Source organism: Aotus nancymaae, unplaced genomic scaffold (assembly GCF_030222135.1).
Source record: "Aotus nancymaae isolate 86718 unplaced genomic scaffold, 86718_ANA_hifiasm-v0.15.2.pri h1tg000021l, whole genome shotgun sequence".
Lineage (NCBI taxonomy): Eukaryota > Metazoa > Chordata > Mammalia > Primates > Aotidae > Aotus > Aotus nancymaae.
The window spans coordinates 5199160-5223464 of NW_026988433.1; the positions used below are offsets into that span (position 1 = coordinate 5199160).

The 24305-nt window shown below is 44.0% G+C and overlaps 1 long non-coding RNA gene across 3 annotated transcripts; it reads right to left on the reverse strand.

Moving 5' to 3' along the window:
- Positions 1 to 10097: 10097 nt before the first annotated feature.
- Positions 10098 to 23942, reverse strand: LOC135276215 (uncharacterized). Of its 3 annotated transcripts, XR_010343754.1 has the most exons (9): positions 23792 to 23942; positions 23191 to 23256; positions 21695 to 21812; positions 20653 to 20746; positions 19202 to 19325; positions 18904 to 18962; positions 17553 to 17620; positions 11308 to 11474; positions 10098 to 10377 (listed from the first exon to the last, which is right to left on the reverse strand). It is a non-coding gene; the product is annotated as an uncharacterized LOC135276215 (long non-coding RNA). The 3 variants fall into 3 exon arrangements; XR_010343755.1 differs by lacking the exon at positions 20653 to 20746; XR_010343756.1 differs by lacking the exon at positions 19202 to 19325.
- Between the last annotated feature and the right edge of the window lie 363 nt (positions 23943 to 24305).

A 24305-nucleotide genomic window follows, 5' to 3' on the forward strand; every position in this document is an offset into this window, starting at 1 on the left:
GCAGGAGAAAGAGCTTTTCTCTTTTCTCTTTCTTTTGCCTATTAAACCTCTGCTCTTAAACTCACTCCTTATGTGTGTCCTCACCCTCGATTTCCTTGGCGTGTGGCTCCAAACCTTGGGCATTACCCCAGATACACGACCCTGCTTCACTGCGTCCTTTCCTCTCTAGCCTGAGATGCTGTCACTGCGATAACTCACTTTGCTTGCCCTACTGATCACCTTATAGTCAGGTGGGGTCTTTCTTGTGCCTGTGTCTTTCTCAAGTCAGCATCAGTGGTCAACTATAAGAACTGTTAATTCCAAGAAAAGCCCTTGTACTCATTTCAGTTTGCAATCCTTTTCTCATGAATATTAAAATATTCCTTCAATCTGGGCTTCTTTTCTACCACCAGAAATCCCACCACACCAATCCCATTAATCTGGGCTCAGAGACAGTATTTTCCTTTCTTTTTAAAATAATCTTTGTATTTCTCTCTTTTTTTTATTGTAGTTTAGGTTCTGGGGTACATGTGCAGATCATGCAAGATTGTTGCATAGGTACACACATGGCAAGGTGGTTTGCTGCCTTCATCTCCCATCACCTATATCTGGTATTTCTCCCCTCATTATCCCTCCCCACCCTCCTCACTGACCTGCTGTCCCCAGTGTGTGAGGCTCCCCTCCCTGTGTCCACGTGTTCTAATTGTTCAACACCTGCCTGTGAGTGATACCATGCGGTGCTTGATTTTCTGTTCTTGTGTCAGTTTGCTGAGAATGATGGTTTCCAGATTCATCCATGTCCCTATGAAGGACACGAACTCATCGTTTTTAATGGCTGCATAGTATTCCATGGTGTGTATGTGCCACATTTTCTTTATCCAGTCTATTGTTGATGGACATTTGGGTTGGTTCCAGGTCTTTGCTATTGTAAACAGTGCCGCAATGAACATATGTGTGCATGTGTCTTTATGATAGAACAATTTATAATTCTTTGGATATATACTCAGTAATGGAATTGCTGGGTCAAATGATATTTCTATTTCTAGGTCCTTGAGGAATCTCCACACTGTCTTCCACAATGGTTGAACAAATTTACACTCCCACCAACAGTGTAAAAGTGTTCCTATTTCTCTACACCCTCTCCAGCATCTGTTGTCTCCAGATTTTTTAATGATCACCATTCTAACTGTCGTGAGACAGTATCTCAATGTGGTTTTGATTTGCATTTCTCTAATGACCAGTGATGATGAACATTTTTTCATATGTTTGTTGGCCTCATAGATGTCTTCTTTTGTAAAGTGTCTATTCATATCCTTTGCCCACTTTGGATGGGCTTGTTTTTTTCTTGTTAATCTGTTTTAATTCTTTGTAGATTCTGGATATTAGCCCTTTGTCAGATGGGTAGATTGCAAAAATTTTTCCCATCTAAATTTGTTGCCCAGATTCAATCACAATTAAACATTCATACATAGGGGACTGTGAAAAGATGGAAAAGAGATTAAACACAACGGATTTTCTCAAAAGACTTAACTTCTGTTTTGGAAAACCTAAAACTCACTATAAATAGAGTTCCTCATAGAGCAGAATGTAATAATGGGAAAAGCAATTAGTTATGAATTCTTCAGTGTTTGCTGAAATCTGTTCTGTTTATTGTCTTTTCTTCTCTCTCTTTCTTTCTCTCTCTCTCTTTCTCTCTTTCTTTCTTTTGCCGAGGCTGGAGTGCAATGGTATAATCTCAGTTCACCACAACCTCCGCCTCCCAGGTTCCAGCCAGCGATTCTCCTGCCTCAGCCTCCGAGTAGCTGGGATTACAGGCATGTGCTAATTATTGTATTTTTAGTAGAGATGGAGTTTCACCATGTTGGCCAGGCTGGTCTTGAACTCCTGATCTCAGGTGACCCACCCACCTCGGCCTCCCAAAGTGCTGGGATTATAGGTGTGAGCCACTGCACCCAGCCAATTCTGTGTATTGTATCTTTTTAAAATGATGATAATAATAATAATAATTGTATTAACAAAACACATAACATAAATACACTTCCAAATATTTAAACAGGATGTATAACTCTTTTTGCTCTTTAAACATAATAATCTGTCATATTCCCCACATTCCTGTTATATGTAAGTATAAAATTTACCATCGTGACCATTTTGAAGTCTACAGCTCCATGGTGGCAACATTCACATTGCTGTGCAACAAATTTTTAGAACTTTGTCGCCTTGCAAAACTGAAATTCTGTACCCATGACGCTAACAGCGACGTCTCATTTTCACGAGTCTGCCCACCTCCGGGCAAGCACCTTCTCCTCTCTGTCTGTGAATGTGATTGCACTAGCTACCTTCTATGTGGAATCCTGCAGTATCTGTCTTTTTGTGACTGACTTCTTTCACTTAGCATAATGTCCCCAAGGCCCAGCTACTGTGTTGTCTCATTTAACTCTTAAGGCAATCCCGGGAGATGGGTCTTATCTACAGATGAGCAAACGGAGGCTCCAACAGACGTCCAGTGTCACCTGACAATGTGCAACAAGTCAAGATTTCAAATTCCAGTTTAAATCCCTGTGGCGGGGCTGGACACGGTGGCTCACGCCTGTAATCCCAGCACTTTGGGAGGCCGAGGTGGGCAGATCACCTGAAGTCAGGAGTTTGAGACCAGCCTGACCAACATGGTGAAACTCTGTCTCTACTAAAAATACAAAAATTAGCCAGGAGTGGTGGCCAGGACCTGTAATCCCAGCTACTCAGGAGGCTGAGGCAGGTGAATCACTTGAACCTGGGAGGCAGAGGTTGCAGTGAGCTGACATCACACCACAGCACTCCAGCCTAACTAAATAAAGAATAAATCCCTGCTGCTACCTTGTAGGCCAGGGTTTCTCAAAGCAGAATCTGCTGGGGCGTGGGAGGACACTCCAGCATTACCTGGAAGCTCTGCTGATTTCTACAGTGTATGTAAGTTTTATTTCTATCTTGCTGGCTATCTTTTCCTTTCTGCCTTTTATCTGGGGGAGAGAGTTGGGCTGGCTCAGGTGCAAATACTTAATCACACTTCTCGTCTATTGGTGCAATCTCTCCTGTGATCCGTAGGAATCTGCGCTATTAATGTGTTTCCTTTTCCTCCCCCATCCGAGATTCTTCCTCCTGCCGTCTTCTAAGGCACAGGTGTTGGCTGTAGCTTGAACAGGACAAATATCCTTATAAAGTCTGCCGTGTTGGCGTGTGCATGCATGGGTATGTGTGTGTGTGTGTGTTTCAAGCCACAGATTTAACTCTCTATTTGCCACTGTTCTTATTTTGAAATTTGTTTTGCATTGTTCTTAGTTATACCAAAGTTATTACTTTTCACATTTTTAGGAATCAACAGGTCCACAGATCTGTAAAACATATCACAAAAAGGAGCAAATTCTGTCATCCACTCCTCCTATTATTCTTTTCAGAGATGTTTTCAACACATTTAGCTGAGTTTTAGTATTTATTGTCAAATAGCTAAACAGCATGTTTATCTTATTTCTGTTTCTATTTACTAAAATCATCTGTCATATCCCTAATATTGCTGATGTGCCTTAAGCTTTCTTTCACGTCCCTCTTCCCTGTGTGAGCCCCTTCTGTCCCTCATTCCCACAATCTTTCTAACATACATTTCTTTAACTTGTATTTTAGGTTCAGGGGTCCATGTGCAGGCTTGTTATGTAGGTAAGTTGCATGTGACGGGGCTTTGTGTACAGATTATTTCATCCCCCAGGTGATAAGCCTAGTACCCGAGAGGGAGAGATTTCCATCCTCACCGTCCTCCCTTCACCCTCAGTTAGGCCCGAGTGTCTACTGTTCCCTTCTTTGTGTCCATGTATATTCAATGTCTTGCTTCCACTTATGAGTGAGAACACGTGGCACTGAGTTTTCTGTTCCTGGGTTAGTTTGTTTAGGATAATGGCTTCCAGCTCCATCTATGTCACTGCAAAGGACATGCCCTCATCTGTTTTTTATGTCCCTGTCATATTCCATGGTGTATATGTACCACACTTTCCTTATCCAGTCTACCGTTGATGGACATCGACTTTAATTCCATGTTTTTGCTATTGTGAATAGTGCTGCGGTGAACATATGCGTGTATGTGTTTTTACGGTAGAATGATTTACAGCCTTTGGGCATATACCCAATAATGGGATTGTTGGGTCAATTGGTAGTTTTGCCATGCATCCTTCTAACACACATTTTTCTCTATCAGTATTCTGCTAATTTTTATGAACATACAAGCCCTAAGCTGAAACACCTTTTGCTTCCTTGACTTTTTCTGCTTTCCCTTGAGCTAATAAGTGTTATGCTTTTATTTGCTTAGATATCGGTGCTTACGCTCACATGGTCAGAACAATCTGTTACTCTGTCTATGTTTGCTTCCTGAAGGAGCCTCCTGCTCTGCTGAGCTGCCCCAGCCTGGCTGGGTGCCTAAGGCCTGAGCGCCGCTGCCCCAGGCTCACCCTTCACCATCTTCCCGGCATCCCCCTTCCTCTCCAGGGCTGGATCCCCTGTTTCCCGTCTGCAGAGTCCTTCTTTTTCTCTGTTTGGTGAAGTGCATTCTGCGCTTTATGCTGGGGATTGGGTATGTGACATTTCTTTCTTAGATTTTCATGTCTGAAAATGTCTTTATTCCTACCCCATATTTGATTAAACATCCCGTATGTTCAAATACTAAACCGGCCATCAATCTTCATTTGAATTTTAATGCGCTGATCTATTATTTTGGAACTTCCAGTATATTATTGAGAAAATGGAAATTACTCTGATTCTAATTTTTTTAATGTGGTAGAAATGTACACCCCTGATTCAAAAATTATCAAAGATGCTGGTTTACTGCTAGAGGAAAAGAGAAAGAAATGCGATTGTCTCAAATCCCTAGTCTTCTCGGTACTTTAAAGTTTACCTTGGATTTCCCAGCATTTATTTTTAAAACGCATCTATGTGGTCACATGTGTATTATGTTTGTTACTTCTAGTGGCTACGTGGCATTCCATGGTAAGCACCTATGGTCATGTCCACACCTATTCCTGATTGATGGAAAATTCAGTTGCTTCCGTCTTCCCGCTAACACGCACGGTTACTTACCCACAGCCCAGCATGAGAATGACCCTGGGTTATTTACCACACACAGGACTGCAGAGAAAGGACATATATATCTATATATTCACAATTTAATGTGATTCCACTAATTTGCTCTTTAGAATGACTAAGCCAGATTTATTTTGCCCCCAGCAGTGGCAGGGATCCCATTATGTTACATCCTTACCAACTCTTGGAGTTAATCTATCCTGCTCAGTATCCCCACCTGATGGGCATAAAATGGTATCATGTAATGCTCTCTTTTACATTCTTAGTTTAGTAGTTAGTTTGAATGCATCTTCAACTCTTAGGCTTCTCCTTTTGTAAGTATATTCCTAGGCATTTAGAATAATCCAAGTGGTTGCTTTTTGCAAATTTTATATTTTTAATTTTCATGGGTACATAGTACGTGTATACAACTGACTGCTTTGAAAGAAAGTCGCATCTATTTCAGCATCTTTGCTAGTGTTGATATTCATCATTTCAGCATCAAGTAGACTCTCAAACCAGGACAGCATTGCACAAATTGTAGGGTGTGGGCTCCTCTCTAATGTGGATGTGTTGGGAAGAGGTTGTGAGTGTTCGGTTTGAGAGTTCTGTTCTATCCTACACTGCATGAATAAAGCCAAGTGTAATGATCCGTGTTCACAGCAGTTCTAAGGAGGACTCCCTTTGTGATGGAATAGTGAGGAACAACTGACTGGAGAAGGAGGTCTTTGGGTGGCTGCTAATGGATCGGGAGGAATTCTTGTTACCAAACCGCCATCGCCGCAAAGCACATTGGTGAATGAAGCTAAGAATGGAACTCCATTAGACACGATGAAGCTGATATGAGCACAAGGAAATGATTTACAGTCTGGGGAGGTAAATTAGAATATGAAAGCCTGTAAGCAAAGTAACTTAGACAATAAACAGGTACATAAGTTAGTGAATTTAAGCATAAACACCCTCTCCCAGCTTCCCAAATACCAACTTTTCCTACCACAGTTTGACATTTTTATTGTGATTTTTCAGAGTTTCTGGAAAATGAAAATAACCATCTCTATGTATAATGTGAAATTATTTGCATAGATCATGTTTACTAGTTTTAAGCACTCTTAGTAGCAATTAATTTTAAACTTCTGTGCATGAAATTCTTAAGATAGCTGATATGTGTGCCTTTCCTATGGCTAATGAAAAAGTCAAAGCTTGTTAGAAAAACATTTCATATTTTTGCTGAGTCATCTTTTCTATAAATGTCATCTTTTTCTTTTTGCAATAACTAAACTATAATAGAAAAGAATAGAGTGGGCATGCCTGTCCCTACTTTTGCTCCAGGATAATGGAAAATTTGTATCCATGCAGGCTAAATGATCTGAGTCCTGTGGTTCAGCTGCAGAGACCCCATCACTCACATTGGTGGTGATGCATTGCATCAGTGTCCTGATGAGCAGCCCTGCTGGTCTAAAAAGAGACCCTTTTAGTCCTTAACAATACATTAGATGTCAGTTATTTTATTTTTGAGACGGAGTCTCACTCTGTCACCCAGGCTGGACTGCAATGGCGTGATCTCAGCTCACTGCCACCTCTGCCCCCCTGGGTCCAAGAGAATCTCCTGCCTCAGCGTTGCCAGTAACTGGGATTATAGGTGCCTGCCACCGCACACAGCTAATTTTTGTATTTTTAGTGGAGACGGGATTCCGCCATTTTGGCCAGGCTGGTCTTGAACTTCTGACCTTGTGATCCACCCGCCTCGGCCTCTCAAAGCGCTGGAATTACAGGCATGAGCCACTGCACCTGGCCTGGATGCCAAATTTTAACAAAAACATGTTTGCCTTTCGCAGAATCAATAATAAAATGTGTTTTCTACCCATCAGGTAGTGCTTTAACAGATCATTTGTGTGAATTTGATATTTCAAGGGACAAACACTCCAGAAAATAAATACATGTTAAATACTCATAATTATGGATACCCTCTGCTTATGGTAAAATATATACTTTAAATTTTGCTCTCATCCATTAAAATACAGGCCGGAGAGTGATGCAATGCAGATTTCATAGATAAGACTACGGCTGCCACTAGCACTTCAAAATAATGTGGTTCATGACTTACGAGATTTTATCTGAATCTCCTTTTCCTCCACACTTACTTTGGAAGAATATTACTCCATAATTCATAGTAAATAATGCAAAACTTTGAGGACTTAATAAGTGGTCCTAAGATACAGAGAAATGGCTTCGAAGCAATTTTTCCTTCCATTATTTGTAATACCTTTTTAGAATTCTGGGGTGGATAATATGTTTACACTTTAAAACTTTTGCTTGAACGTAGTGTAATCCATTATCACTGTGTGCTCAAAAACTTAGAACAATAAACACACATGCACACAGAGATCATTAGTGCACTGTGCCTTTAATTATCACAAAGTGGACAGAGGTACACATATGCAATCACCGCCAATGTCAGGAAGCAGACATTTAGGGACATCCAGAAAATGCCACAGCAGCCCCCTCCGATCACTGGCTTCATCCTCCCTAAAGACAACCATCATTTCAAAAGGATAAACTATTTTCCTCATGGAGTCCAATATTGGAGACTTTATTTAGGAGACTCATTCATGTGACTGGGTGTGACCTTCATTCGTTCATTTATTACGTATTCATTTATACGTAATTACATTGTAAATACGTTCATTTATACGTAATTACATTGTATTACGTATAGCTTATCATTGTGTGAATACACTAACGTGTATCCATTTCACTGTTGAGACACACTTGAATTGTTTTCAGTGTGCAGATCTCCTGAGTAATGCTGCAATGACTATCCTGGCACATGTGTTTGTGGTCATGTGTGTGGATTTCGGTTGAGTATAGTCCAAAAACTGAAATGGCTTAACCATGGGGTCTATATTGGGAGGGCCGCCGGGAGGCACTAGCTTGGCCAGATGCGGCCATGGGGAGGCCGGGGACGGGGCCTGTGGATAAAGGCTGCCCCAGAGGCAGTAGCTGGGCCTGAGCAGAGGCCATGGTGATGCCACGAGCTGGGCCTGGAGGGGCCACTGAATGGCGGAGGCTGGGCCCACAAGGGCCTGGTGCAGGCAGGAGCTGGGCCTGCGGAGGCCAGACCTGGAGAGGAAGTTTAGGGCCTGGAATGGCTGCCAGGAGGCAGGAGCTGGCCCGGGAGAGACTGTGATATGCGAGCTGGGCTGAGGACCTGGGCCTACACTCAAGGCCAGTGCAAGGCGAGAGCTGGGTCCGGGGGGTTTGCCACAGGCACGAGCTGGGCCCAAACGGGCCAGTGTGAGGGAGGTGCTGGGACTGTGGACGCAGCTGGGATGCAGGCAGGCAGCCAGGCAGGATCTTGACAAGGGGAAGCTGCCAGCACACAGCAGCTGGTGCTGGGGAGGCTGTAGGGAGTCCAGAGTTGGGCCCGGAGCCCCAGTCCCGCTGGCTGTGGGAGACCCAAGCATTGGGTCCTGAAGTCCACCTCTGCAGGCACAGTTTTTACCCTCCCGGTGGCCCCCCAACATGGGTGCAAAACGTCATTGTGTGGGCCCCTCCAGGGCCAGGTTCTACCACCCAGCAGCTCCCTGAGGCCCAGCGCCTGCCTCCTGTCGCTGTCTCCAGGAGGTCCAGCCTCTGCCTCCCAAGGCCCAGAACGTCCTCCTGGCCGCGTCTATGGGCCCATGTTTTGCCTCCCAGCAGCCTCTTTTGGCTCGGCTCCTGGGGGCCGAGCACGGTGGCTCATGCCTGTAATCCCAGCACTTTGGGAGGCCGAGGCGGGTGGATCACTAGGTCAAGAGATTGATACCATCCCGGTCAACATGGTGAAACCCCGTCTCTACCAAAAATACAAAAAAATTAGCTGGGCATGGTGGCACATGCCTGTAATCCCAGCTACTCAGGAGGCTGAGGCAGGAGAATTGCCTGAACCCAGGAGACGGAGGTTGCGGTGAGCCGAGATCGTGCCATTGCACTCCAGCCTGGGTTACAAGAGCGAAACTCCATCTCAAAAAAAAAAAAAAAATACAAAAAATTGCTGGGCATGATGGCACGTGCCTGTAATCCCAGCTACTCAGGAGGCTGAGGCAGGAGAATTGCCTGAACCCAGGAGGCAGAGGTTGTGGTGAATCGCGATCGCGCCATTGCACTCCAGCCTGAGTAACAAGAGCGAAACTCCATCTCAAAAAAAAAAAAAAAAAAAAAGAGGCTGCTGGGAGGCAAAACGTGGGTCCATAGATGTGGCCAGGAGGAGGATGTGGGCCTGGGGAGGCCGCCAGAAGGGAGGCATAGGCTAGACCTCCTGGAGAGGCTGACAGGAGGCCGGAGCTAGGGCCCAGGGGGCCTTTGGGAGGCAGGAGCTGGCCCTGGAGGGCCCAACCTGATGACGTTTTGCTCCCATGGGGAGGAGATGCCAGGAGGGCAGGAGTTGGGCCTGGAGAGGCCAACTTCAGGACCCAATGCTTGGGCCTGCTGAGGCCAGCAGGAGGAGGCCAGAGCCGGACCAGCAGAAGCCAACTCGGGGACGTCTGGGGCCTGGAGGCGCTCTGGGAGGGCAGTAGCCAAGCCTGGACAGGACAGCATGAGACATGAGCCAGGTGGGTCGGGAGAGCCTGAGTTGAGGGCCTGAGCTTTCGGTCCTACAAAGGCTGCCAGGAGCTGGGTAGGAGCCGAGTCCACAGAGGTTGCTGCAAGGCGTGGCTGGAAGGTGGGCCGGTAGATGCCACTGGGAGGAGGAGCTGGGCCCCAAGAGGCTGACCTGAAGACGTTCTGGACATGGAGAGGATGCCAGGAGGCCAATGCTGCGCCCAGGAGGGCCGCCGGGAGGCACCAGCTTGGACTGAGGAGGCCACGGGGAGGCCGGGGGTGAGGCCTGTAGATACAGGCTGCCACAGAGGCAGGACCTTGGCTGAGCAGAGGTCACGGTGAGGTCACGAGCTGGGTCTGGAGGGTCCACTGAGCGGCGGACGCTGGGCCTGGAGGGGCCTAGTGCAGGCAGGAGCCGGGCCTGGGGAGGCCACCGGGAGGCAGGAGCTGGCCCGGGAGGGAGGGTCCATGAGAGGTGAGGTGGGCTGAGAAAAGCTGGTGCGAGTGAGGACCTGGGCACAGACTCGAGGCCAGCGCCAGGTGAGAGCTGGGTCCAGAGACGTCTACCAGAGGCACAAGCTGGGCCTCAACCGGCCAGTGTGAGGGAGGCGCTGGGCTTGTGGACGCAGCCGGGAGGCAGGCAGGATCTTGGCCTGGGGAAGCCACTGGCAGGCAGTGGCTGGTGCTGGGGAGGCCAGAGCTGGGCCTGGAGAGGCCACTGTCAGGAGGGAGATGCGCCTGAGTGAAAAAACATCTTGAGTAAAAAAACAATCTTAAGTAGAACTTTTTGTTAGATAAGCCCCCCTTCCCTTGACCTGCTCCTTCTGCTTCTGTAATAATCTGCTTACTGCCCCTGACCCTAAACTGGCATAAAAATGTTGATTGCCCTTTGTTCTTGGCCGAGAGGTTTGAGCTCTAGCTGACTCTCAGATGCCAGCATAAAGGTGGACTCTCAACAAACTCAGTGCATGGCGCATCTGTTTAAACTCGCTAGGGCATAACACTATGAGACCATTTAATGACTGTCACTTCTTTGGTAGGCTCTAAGCCCTTCCTCCACTTGGTCACACAAGTCTATGCAATCCCACCACACCCACATGGCGCTCCTCACTCCACACACGATGGGTGAGGTATGTGAATATGTGACCATATTTGACACCTCCCTGCCTTTACTCATATTTGAAACAGGTTCCCTTTCTCTTTTCGCTTTTGGTAAGTGAAGAAGATCATGTTGTGGGGCTTCTGTTGTGATGGTGATTAATTTTTGTGTTTAAAGATGATCATGTTCAGCACTCCAGGTTGGGTGACGGAGTAAGACTGTCTCAAAAACAAAAGCTTAAATGGTTTTCTCTGATGGAATTTAGAATACTTGGCTTTTGCTTTCTCGTTGATCTTTAATGAGACAGTAACTGGATATGTCATCCTTGCTTCTTCCCCAAAAATGCTCAATAACTTCTCATTTTATTTTTCTTAGTATTAAGCCCCCAATGACAGGGTCCTTGTCAGACCCAATTTTGCACATCTAACACTTATACTAAATAAACGTTTGTTCAATAAGCAAATCTAAATATTAATTGTAAATATAAAGAAGTCATGATGAGACGGGAACAAAAGGCCCATCTTCATCAAATTAATCTCTTCTTAATTTGTTTCTGCAGATTATCTTACCTTTTAATAAAAATTTAATTCAGTTGCTCACTTGACTGATGTTTTCCAGCCTTGGAATTCCATATCACGAGGGATTTCTGAAAGGAATGTTTTCCAGTAGTCCTTCCACATACAAATCATTTGAATGTGCTTCAGAGTTTTGGTCTTAAAAGAGATCTTCAAAGATCCTAAAAGATAAAACTTTTTTTTAATACCCTTAGGAAGAGAGAGAAAGAAAATTATTATAGAAAATAAAGAATACAACCTAAATAGCATTTTTTTTTTTTTTTTTTTTTGAGATTGAGTCTTGCTCTGTCACCCAGGCTGGAGTGCACTGGCATAATCTCAGCTCATTGCAACCTCCACCTCCCAGGTTCTAGCAATTCTTCTACCTCAGCCTCCCAAGTAGCTAAGATTATAGGCACCTGCCATCATGCCTGGCTAATTTTTGTATTTTTTAGTAGAGACCGGGTTTCACCATTTTGGGCAGGATGGTCTCAAACTCCTGATCTCAGGTGGTTCGCCCATCTCAGCCTCCCAAAGTGCTGGGATTACAGGCATGAGCCATCGCACCCAGCCTGTAAATACTATTTGGAAGCAGCCTTTTGCTACTCCCTGCTGGTGACCTTTAATAACCCTCCTCCATTGCTGCTGCACACTGGCCCATTCAGGCTACACTTTCATCTGCACTGCAACCACAAGATCGATATTCTTTACCCCTTCAACCTTGTAAGCATGCTATTTTAAAAGAAATAACTTTCCACAAAGAATTCATGGAATGTGAAATAACAATAGTAAGTAGAGGCTGGTTTAGATTAAAAGAGGCATAATAACCAAGTTAGCACAAGAAGATTGTTTGGATCCAGATATAAAGCAAACAATGAGCTGACACCATAAAATCATTTTTAGTTTTGTCAGATGTGATGAGATAGTGGCTGTATGGGGATGTGCACTGAACAGGTAAAACGATGTGAAGACTGTGATTTGCTTTACGATATTCTTGCAAAGGGAGGAAAAGAAATAGAACAAAATGTAGGACAATCTTAATGATCACAGAAATCCAGGAATGGGTATTTTAGTGTTCATTGTACTATTTTCTCTACTTCTGAATAGGTATAAAAACTGTAATTTAAAAATGTAAAAAAGAAAAAAAAAAAGGCCAGACACCATGGCTCATGCCTGTAATCCCAACTCTTTGAAAAGCCAAGACAGGGGCATCACTTGGGTCAGGAGTTCGAGACCAGCCTGGCCAACATGGTGAAACCCTGTCTCTAGAAAAAAAAAAAAAAAAAAAAAAAAACTGGGTGTGGTGGCCGGCACCTGTAGTCCCAGCTACTCATGAGGCTGAGGCAAGAGAATCGGTTGAACCCGGGAGGCAGAGGCTGCAGGGATCTACTGCATTCCAGCCTAAACAACAGAGTGAGAATCTGCCTTAAGAAAAAAAAAGTAAAAAAGAATTTACTAATCCCTGCTCTAAAGCCACATCCAAACAGAACTCTAACGAGAAACATTCAAGCAATTTACGTGATGCTATTTATATACAGATCTCCCATGCACCTCTGAATGTAACATTTAAATATTTTGCAACATGATGGCTGAGAGTGGCTCAAACCTGGGCATGGTAGCACATGGCTGTAGCTCTAGATACAACTTAGGAGACTGAGACAGGAGGACAACTTGAGCCCAGGAGTTCTAGCCCAGCCCCGAAAAATAACACGACTCTGTTTCTTTAAAAAGAAAAGTCAGGGAGGCTGGGCGCGGTGGCTCCCAGCACTTTGGGAGGCCGAGGCGGGTGGATCACGAGGTCAAGAGATTGAGACCATCCTGGTCAACATGGTGAAACTCCATCTCTACTAAAAATACAAAAAATTAGCTGGGCATGGTGACGCGTGCGTGTAATCCCAGCTACTAGGGAGGCTGAGGCAGGAGAATTGCCTGAATCCAGGAGGCGGAGGTTGCGGTGAGCCGAGATCGTGCCATTGCACTCCAGCCTGGGTAATAAAAGTGAAACTCCATCTCAAAATAAAATAAAATAAAATAAATAAATAATTTAAAAAAAAAAAGAAAAAGAAAAGTCAGGGAGCTGTCAGGGAGCTCACTGATAATTTATTTTGGTGCTATCAACAACTGCTATCAAAACACTACTACAAAATCCAAAATTCTATCTATTGCCAGACCTTTCTCCTTACTTCCGAACTCATTTACCAAACGGCCTCCCCCACCTCCGCAACTCAACTTGAATGTCAACTTGAAATTAATTACTTAATTTCTTTGCTATTAGATTGGCTTTCCTCTAACATCTAAAGACTTGTCTTAAATTCTTACTTCATGTTATTAGCATCAAATCTGAAGGGATCTAGTGTAGGAGCTCTTTGACATAAGAAACATGTGTTTTTGAGAAATCACACAAAGTGAAATAATTATCATAGCTGTAAAAAGAAATATGCCCATAAATAAACAACAGTAAAAGATTAGAGGCTTTCAGTCATACTAGAGAGTGACGTTAAATCAAATTATTCTGTTAATTCAATAAGAAAATATATAAACCTAATTCTGACAAACTTTCTATAAAACAAAAAAGAACCCTTTGTTGGGGTTGAGAGTGAAAACTGCAAGTTTTAGAAAGAGGTGAGACCAGCTGCAGAATGTGCTCCTCACGCATCACCAAGGCTGTCCCGATCGCACCCTCTGCCTCAGTATCCCCCTTATTCCACTTAATTCTTTCCCAGACCACAACCCCTTCTTACATAGTAAATATCTCCTACTTACTACACATTTCCCCACCGGATTAAATGCTCCAGAATGCATGGGGCAGGGCACCGTCTCCCACAGCGCCCAGTTTCCAACACCTGACTCACAGGTACCAAATGACTTCAGGATTATGAGGTTGGAAGTAGTGATTATTTCCTCAATACTTGCAGTGGTTCACAGCAAAGAAAATCCTAAGATTTCCTTTCCCCTTTCGGGGACCATAAAGAAAGCAGCAATACCGTCAGAGGCATTTGAACCAGAGCAACTCCATCTAAAATAGGAGCTGGGTAAAATGAGGCTGAGACCTGCTGAGTTGCATTCTCAGATAGTTAAGGCATTCTAAGTCACAGGGTGAGGAAGGAGGCCAGCACAAGATACAGTGCATAAAGACCTTGCTGATCAAATGGGTTGCAGTAAAGCGGCCAGCCAAAACCAAGATAGTGAAGAGAGTGGCCTCTGGTCGTCCTCACTGCTACTACACTCCCACCAACACCATGACAGTTTGCTCAAAAGGGGAAGCATACAAATCATCCATTCCTGGCCGGGCACAGTGGCTCACACCTGTAATCCCAGCACTCTGGGAGGCCAAGGTGGGTGGATCACCTTAGGTCAGGAGTTTCAGAGCAGCCTGACCAACATGGTGGAACCCCTATCTCTACTACAAATAAAAAAAATTAGCTGGGTGTGGTGGTGCACACCTGTGATCCCAGCTACTTGGGAGGCTGAGGCAGGAGAATCACTTGAGAACCTGCTTGAGAAGTAAACAAGACAGGCATGATCTGCGCTGTCAGGGCCACTGTGCTGAAGCAGGAGGAAGAAGTCAGCCAGCAGCGCTCTGTGAAAAATGAAAGGAGGATGAATCAGTGAGCCTGGAGGCTGAGGTGAGACGGTGCTCAGTGAAGACCTCTCCAGCCTGGTGACATTTCAACTGTGATGCTAATAGAAAGGAGAAGCGCAGAAAGCCCTCCACTAACAGCATTCCACAAACACCAGCCCTCAGCGCAACAGTGCCAGGAGGCTGTGACCTGAGAGGAAGAGAGGCACACAAATGACCAGAGTGGCTGGCACAGAGCAAGCGATCCACAGAGGGCATGTGGGAAAAGCAGAGGAATGGCAGAGAGCAGCTCACCCATGCACCTGCAGATCCAATCAGGGGCTGTGAGGTTTCTCCAAGTACAGTGGAAGCCACTACAGATGACAGTCCAGAGAATGACAGGCTCCACCTCCTGCTTTCAATGAGCCTGACCTGGCCGTTCTGTGGCATGGCTCTAACTGGGCACTGGAGGGCAGTGAAGGAGGATGGGGTAGAACCCGGGCTTTGTGTTTGGGCAGAGTCAGCAGGCCTTGCTAGGCTGGATATGGGAAGGGAGACAATCATACCTCAGGGTAACTCCTGGGCATCTGGCTTGGGCAGCTGGTAGACCCTGAGAGGAGCTCACGGAGAGGGAAATGGGGACTTTGCCTGGGACACATGAAGCCTGAGGAGGGGTCAAGCAGATATGTAAATATAGAGGTCTGGTATGAGGAGCATCTTCAGGGCCAGGAACGAGAGTCTCAAAGACACAGACAATATAATATTTTCAAGAGGTGGGCAGGGTGGGATTATCTGTAAGTAAGACACAGTAAGAAGAGAGAAAGAGGCTGGGCAAAGTGGCTCATGTCTGTAATCTGAGCACTTTGGGGAGGCCAAGGCAGGTGGATCACGAGGTCAGGAGTTCGAGACCAGCCTGGCCAACATGGTGAAACCTCATCTCTACTAAAAAAATAGAAAAATTAGCCAGGCATAGTGGTGGACATCTGTAATCCCAGCTACTCAGGAGGCTGAGGCAGGAGAATCACTTGAACCAGGGAGGCAGAGGTTGCAGTGAGCCAAGACTGTGCCGCTGCACTCCAGCCTGGGTGACAAGAGGAAGATTCTATCTCAAAAAAAAAAAAGAAAGAAAGAAAGAAAGAGGGCTCAGGATGAAGCTGCCGGCTGGCACTCTCCAGTGTAGAGAGGACAAGGGCAGGGGCCTCAAGAGACTGAAAATGAGACAGAGAGGAGCCAAGAAAGAGTCCACAAGATTTGAACATTTTTATAAAAAATGGGGGGACAGAGAACAATAACCTAGAATTCTGCTGAGAAGCAGAATAAAAATGGGGCAGAGAGCAACTCTGGGTGGCAAAAGGTGTTGAATAACAAATTAAAACTAAGTATTTTGAAAAGTTGATGAAGTATTTAAGGAACACGATAGAAAAGAAAGGTTGGCTGAGGTTGTACCTTCAAATGCCCAGTGGTGGCTACGGCCAAAGCTCTCTGTTACTACAGAGTGGCACCCAGGCACAGGCAAAGCCCAAAGAAAAGAGGCTTCCCAATGGTGTCAATCCTCCTGCAGAAAACCTTTGACTGTACAGAAAAATCTACTCAGTAAAAAGCATATGTGGTTCCATTACCCGACTCTCTCCTCTTAGGTAGGATTAAAATTTCCATAATCTATGCCTATTAAAAACTGTAGGATGGCCAAGCATGGTGGCTCAGATCTGTAATCCCAGCAATTTGGGACTCTGAGGCAGCTGAACCACCTGAGGTCAGGAGTTTGAGACCAGCCTGACCAACAAGGCATAGCCCTGTCTCTACTGAAAATATAAAATTAGCCAAGTGTGGTGGTCATGCCAATAATCCCAGCTAGTTGGGAGGCTGAGGCAGGAGAATCACTTGAAACTGGGAGGCAGAGGTTGCAGTGAACTGAGATCCTGCCATTGCACTCCAGCCTGGGTGACAGAATGAGACTCCATCTAAATAAAAAAACAAAAAAGTCAGAGAGTCCAGGTGTAGTGGCTCATGCCTGTAATCCCAACATGTTGGGACGAGGGGGAGTCAACTCAGGTCAGGAGTTTTAGGCTAGCCTGGCCAAAATGATGAAACCCTAACTCTACTAAAAATGCAAATATTAGCCAGGCATGCTGGCAGGTGCCTACAATCCCAGCTATTTGAAAGGCTGAGGCAAGACAATCACTTGAACCTGGGAGGTGAAGGTCGCAGTGAGCCAAGACAGTGCCACTCTGCACTCCAGCCTGAGCAACAACACTGAGACTCCATCACCAAAAAAAAAAAAAAAAGAGAGAGAAAACTGGAGCTGAGTCCTACTCATTGTATTTACCTTCCTAAGATAAAACATTGTAAAGAACATTCCCACCAGGTGTGGTGGCTCACATCTGTAATGCCAGCACTTTGGGAGGCCAAAACGTGGGAATCACAGAATGAGGAGTTCAAGACAAGCCTGGCCAACATGGTGAAATCCACCTCTACCAAAAAAATACAAACATTAGCTATACATGGCGGTGTGCGCCTGTAATCTCAGCTACTCGGGAGAGTGAGGCAAGAAAATGACTTGAATCCCGGAGGTGGAGGTTGCAGAGAGCCACTGTACTCCAGCCTGGGTGACAGAGCAAGACTCCATACAAAGAAAACAAAACAAAACAAAACAAAAGACATTACTCAGTAATATACTTTAAAGGAGGAAAAAAAGGCTTACCCAATTGTTTTGCAGAAAAGCTGATCCACTGTCTTTCTTAGTTTGGTGATTCTGGCACATCATTCTTCCTTTATTGTCGAAATCAAAAAAATACAAGTTTTCTCAATGTAATGGGTTTACTAACCTGGGTTGTTAAATATTATTATTATTATTATTGTTTTAAGATGCGGTTTCACCATGTTGGTCAGGCTGGTCTTGAACTCCCGACCTCAGGTGATCCATCCCCCCTTGGCCTTCGAAGTGCTTGATTACAGGCGTGAGCCACCATGCACGGCCTAAATATTATTATTATAAAATAGGCAGTATTTTTTATTTCCTGAGACTAAAACTATTTCTAAGATTCCAGAATGTACTTATTACTGAAACAATGCTAACACTGAACAAAAAAAGGAAGAACCAGACATTCATTAAAGCTGGAAAAAAGCAGAACTCGGTGTGCTCAACAACAGCTACCAGGCCAGGCAAAGTGGCTCACGCCTGTAATCCTAGCACTTTGGGAGGCCAAAGCAGGCAGATCACCTGAGGTCAGGAGTTCAAGACCAGCCTGGCCAACATGGTGAAACCCCATCCCTACTACAGATACAAAAATTAGGCAGCCACGGTGGCAGGTGCCTGTAATCCCAGCTACTTGAAACATGAAGTAGGAAGATTTGCTTGAACCCAGAAGGTGGGAGGATACAGTGGCAAGCTGAGATCATGCCACTGCACTCCAGCATGGGCGACCCAGCAAAACTCCATCTCAATAAATAAATAAACAAACAGCTAGCAGGCGACATTTGCTATGAGGAGACTAGGGACATGATCTTGCTGGCAATCCTCCCATTTTAGTAAATCTAAACAGTTTAATTCCATTCTGTTTTGCCCCCATACCACGCCAGAGCCAAAACTGGTGAGAAAATCAATTCTATTTCTTTGAAAACACATCTAACAATGAAGACATGACATGCATGGCTGCATACTCTAAAAGGAAACCTTCTTATGTTCTGGGTATCATGAGCATTTGATGAATGCTTGTTCAGTTGACTGGTGTAGACTTGAACAATAAACTGTTCGATGCGCTACACCAAATAAATCTTGCATCTGAGAAGTAGGACAAAGATTGTTATTTTACTGCTGTCTACCCATTAATCCAGCATCCACATGTATTTATAATGGGTTAATACAAAGAAAATGAGTTGACTGTTTTAGAGAGTATTAGAATTTTGACAGCATGAATTCTCTTATCCTGGAAAACAATTAATAGTTAGAGACATATTATTTCATGTGGAAGGAACCATTAAAGAAATCAATGTTAATCATTAAATAATTATTGCACATAATCTTCTCATCTGACTTAAGACTGAAGACGTACCTCCTGAAGCTGGTTTATCAAGATGTAAATCTCCAGTTATTAAATTCATAAGTTCATGTCTGAAAGGTGAGAATATTTAATATTCACTAGGCAATATTTAGCAAAGTAATATCCATTAGTACATATTTAATATTTAATCACCAAGGGTGGTTTTGAAAAGAAAAGACAGGCTGGGCACAGTAACTCCTGCCTGTAATTCCAACACTTTGGAAAGCTGAGGCAGACAGATCACAAGGTCAAAAGTTTGAGATCAACCAGGCCAACATGGTAAAACCCCATCTCCACTAAAAATACAAACCTTACCTGGGTGTGGTGGCAGGCACCTGGAATCGCAGCTACTCAGGAGGCTGAGCTGGAGAATTGCTTGCACCCAAGACGGGGAGGTTGCAGTGAGCCGAGATCACATCACTGCACTACATAGCCTAGGTGACAGAGCAAGACTCCCTCTCAGAAAAAAGTTAAGAAAAGACAATCTGAATGCCTGAGCACAACTAAATCTTCAGTTGAGGTTTCTAAAGAGTAACAAAAAAAAAAAATTGCAAATTGTCTCCTAAGTTGCTTCACGGAGCATGTGTCCTCACAAGTAAAGTGGCAACTTGGCAACACACAGCTCTTTGAAGCACACTACAAAATCTTAAATGGAATCCTTTAATATTGCATTGCATTCAAGGCTATCTTCCTCTACATATCTACAAAAACAATCATATATTCCCACATATGCTATGAAAATCTCAGGCCTAAAAGCAAGACATGGATACTCTTTTCTTCAGCAAAAGTAGCACAACATTGTAAAAGAAAATGTAAGTTGCATGCCAGTCAGGTGTGGGCGGTGTTCATGTTTCAAAAGCTAACACTGGCATGACTGACTCAAAGTTGGACCCAGATAAATTAAGAAGGGGAAGATGAAAAATACATAAAATAGGCTGGGCACAGTGGCTCATGCCTGTAATCCCAGCACTTTGGAAGGCCAAGGAAGGTGTATCACAAGGTCAGGATTTCGAGGCCAGCCTGGTCCCTATGGCGACTGAGGCAGGAGAATTGCTTGAACCCAGGAGGCAGAGGTTGAAGTGAGCCGAGATCATGCGACTACGCTCCAGCCGAGGCGACAAGAGTGAAAACTCTGTCTCACAAAGGAAAAAACATTCCTTTGGGAAGTCCTTCTACATAAAGATCTTCAACATGAGACTGGAGAAAAGGGGAATAGGATCATCAACAGACCATTGGCTTTTACTGTTTGAGCTATCAGGACAAAAAGAAAAAGGGAGATCATTTAAACACAATCTGTATTGCTCTTTAACTTTTTATTTTTCAGATGGAGTCTCGCTCTGTCGCCAGGCTGAAGTGAAGCAGCACAATCTCAGTTCACTGCAACCTCCGTGTCCTGGGTTCAAGTGATTCTCCTGCCTAAGCCTCCTGAGTAGCTGGGACTACATGTGCCCGCCACCATGCTCAGCTAATTTTTATACTTTTAGTAGAGACAGAATTTCACCATGTTTGCCAGGATGGTCTCGATCTCCTGACCTCGTGATCCACCCACCTTGGCCTCCCAAAGTGCTGGGATTACAGGCATGAGCCACTGAGCCAGGCATTGCTCTTTAACTTTTATAATTTCACCTTTACTTCTGTTATTGTAATTCAGTCCAAAGAAAAACAGTGTGAGGAAAATAAAAATAACACCAAAAATGCTAATATTCTGTTCATCAAAGTTCGCAGTGAAATATCCCACTACAGCCAGGCAGGGTGACTTACCCCTGTAATCCTAGCACTTGGGAGGCCAAGGCAGGTGAATCGTCTGAGGTCAGGAATTGGAGACCAGGCTGGCCAACATGGCAAAACCGCATCTCTATGAAAAATACAAAAATTAGCCAGTTGTGGTGGTGAGTGCTTGTAATCTTAGCTACTTGGGAAGCTGAGATAGGAGAATCACCTAAACCCAGGAGGCAGAGGTTGCAGTGAGCTAAGATCACCCCATTGCACTCTAGCATGGGTGACAAGAGCAAAACTCCAGCTCAAAAAGAAAAGAAAAGAAAAAAGAAAAGAAAAGATAGGTAGATCCCATTACATTAAGGCAATGTAGATACAGCCAGACTTTCTACAGAAATCTGAACCACATTATAAAGCGAGAAAAACATACCAGCTAATATTATTTAATACATACAGTACTAAATGGAAGAGGTAATATTTTCAAAACAGAAACACAGTGTAACCTTATTGGACTTGTAAAAATAATTTTTTTTAATAACGGAAACAGAAGATTCCCTGAACTGCAACTTTTAAGCTAGCATTTATTTACTCAAGATTCAACTAATATAACAGCTATAAAAAGTCAAGAGCTGGGCTGGGCATGGTGGCTCATGGCTGTAATCCCAACATTTTGGGAAGCTGAGGCAGGCAAATCACCTGAGGTAGACCGTTCCAGACTAGCCTGACCAACATGAAAAAAACCCATCTCTAATAAAATATAAAATTAACTGTGGCATATGCCTGTAATCCCAGCTACTCTGGAGGCTGAGGCAGAAGAATAGCTTGAACTCGGGAAGCAGAGGTTGCAGTGAGTCGAGATTGAGCTATTGCCCTACAGCCTGGGCAACAAGAGCAAAACTCCATCTCAAAAAAAAAAAAAGTCAAGAGCTACCCAAGTAGGGGTGGCTCACACCTGTAACCCCAGCACTGTGGTAGGCCAAGGTGGCTGGATCACCTGAGGTCAGGAGTCCGAGACCAGCCTGACCAACACGGTGAAACCCCATCTCTACTAAAAATTTAAAAATTAGCCAGGCATGGTGGCACTCACCTGTAGTCCTAGCTACTAGGGAGGCTGAGGCAAGAGGATCAATTCAATCTGAGAAGTGGAAGTTTCGGTCAGCTGAGATCACACCACTGCACTCCAGCCTCAGTGAAAGAGCAAGACTCTGTTTCAAAGAAAAAAAAAAAGAAAGTCAAGAGCATGGGGAGTATTAAAATCAAACATAACCAACAGTTCCCATCAAAACAGCTCCATTTTTTTGCTATCATTGTGTGTTAAGGTCTATCTGCTAAACACTGATATTAGTACTAATGTTTCAAGTGCACTGTACAGCACATTAGTGCTTAGATTTCATATCCTTTGCTGTACACTAAACTTGAATATCATACTTTCGTATTACAAAAAAATAACTTTCCCTAAGGCAATTACCATTAATATTGCTTTAAAATTATAAAATGTGAAGATTGTTTTTATAATTTCACTTTTTATAATTTCACAACAGATGAACATTGTTGTCTTTAAACAAAATAATCTAATAAACCACCATCACAACAAAAGCCCCACAACATAATCAGTTTCAACTTATAAAAGCACTGACATTTATAAAAATTGTCAGTCAATTTATAAAACAGGGAATTCATAAAACTTTAATAGCAAATGATTTTTACTCAGAATAGTACTAAATTAACAATATCATAAAAACATAGGCCGGGTGTAGTGGCTCACACCTGAAATTCCAGCACTTTGAGAGGCCAAGCCAGGTGAATCACTTGAGGTCAGGAGTTCAAGACCACTCTGGCCAACATGGTGAAACCCTGTCTCTACTAAAAATACACAAGTTAGCTGAGCATGGTGGTGCACGCCTATAATCTCCGCTACTTGGGAGGCTGAGGCAGAAGAATTGCTTGAAACCATGAGGCAGAGGTTGCAGTGAGCCAAGATCTCATGCCACTGCAGTCCAGTTTGTGCAACAGAGCAAGATTCTGTCTCAAAAAATAAATAAATAAGTAAATAAAAACATAAGGAAGACGCATTTATTGTGTATTTATATACCCGGTATTATGTGAAGCACTGTAGCATGTTATCAAATCTTCGAGACAGATCTTCAGTTCTCACGACCACAAAAGAGCACACTAAGGCTCAGACAGGATGAGAGACTTGGCCAAGCTGACCTCATCATCTGCCCGCCTTGGCCTCCCAAAGTGCTGGGATTACAGGCATGAGCCACCATGCCCGACCTAATACCCCATTTAACAAAGCAGATAAAGAGAAACAATTAGTTAAAAAGAAAAACAATATTAATTAAATCCCCAAGATCCAGGGCTTTGCAATAAATATGTAAATAAATCCCCAATATCCATGCTGAAAGTTTCAAAGAAATGCTAACCGATAATTTAAGAGATACGACTTTTCCTTAGCTTTGCAGTAATCTAGAAACAAAGAATGTTTCTAATATTTAGACAGACACTACAAGATGAACAGCGACTCCATTGTGTAAACACTCATGAACAAAGTATTACAGGACTTTTCCAGTTTAGACATACCATATTTTCTTTCAGATAATTCTTCGATGTGTTTACATAGATCAGTGATACGATCATTCCATTTCTCTGAAAATTGAGCAAAGGTTGATTGTCAATAATACGTCCCTATTTCAGAGCAACATTAACATATGATGACTTATTTCCTGTATTTTACATCTCGACAGTCCGTATCATTTTACTGCTTTTGAAAAAATTTTTCCCTTTTTTGGTGGTTCCTATAATTAGTTTAATTGGACACTGTAAGAGAAGTTTGAAAGTCTAGTACCTCTTTTTATCCTTTTAATTTCTGAAAAGGAGGAGGGCAGAAAAGATCAATCAAATTAAATAAGACAACAAGGAGGCCACAATGAGAATGTCTCCAAGGGGCTTTTAGCAAACTTCCTAAAACATGTCTCAGCTGTGTGGAAATAAGACTTTACAGCAGCCAGCGAGGTGATGCAGGCCTGTAATCCTAGCACTTAGGGAGCAGAGTTAAGTGGATCGCTGTGAGCTGAGGGCAACATAGCAGAAACTTCTGTCCCCTCCCCCACCTTCCACTACCCCCTCCATTTCCCCATCTCCTCCAAAAATACAAAACTTAGCCAGACATGGTGGCAGGCACCTGTAGTCCCAGCGACTCAGGAGGTTGAGGTAGAAGAATCACTTGAACCCAGGAGACAAACGTTGCAGGGAACGGAGACCGCAGTCAGCCTGTGCAAAAGAGCAAGACTCCATCTCAAAAAAGAAAAAAACAAGTTTAAGAGGAACCCCAAAGCAAAAATCCCAACCCTTTTTCTCCCAATCACTGAAACACCAGGAAGGTGTAATAGTTTTGCAGCACACCTGTAATAGGCTGACAGTGACCCTCCAAGATGCTCATAACCTAATCCCAGGAACTGGTGAACATGACCTCATATGGTAAAAGGGACTTTGCAGATATAATGAAGTTAAGGATTTTTGGCAAGGAAGATTATTCTGGCTTGTCACAGTGGGGTTGATGTACTCACCCAGATCCTTGTCAGAGCAGAGCAGGTGATGGAGAGCGATGGGAAGTGTAGTGATGGAAGCAGGAACCGCGAGTCATTCAAGAAGAACAGCACAGCTGAGGAGTGCAGGACGCCTCCAGGGCCAGGAAA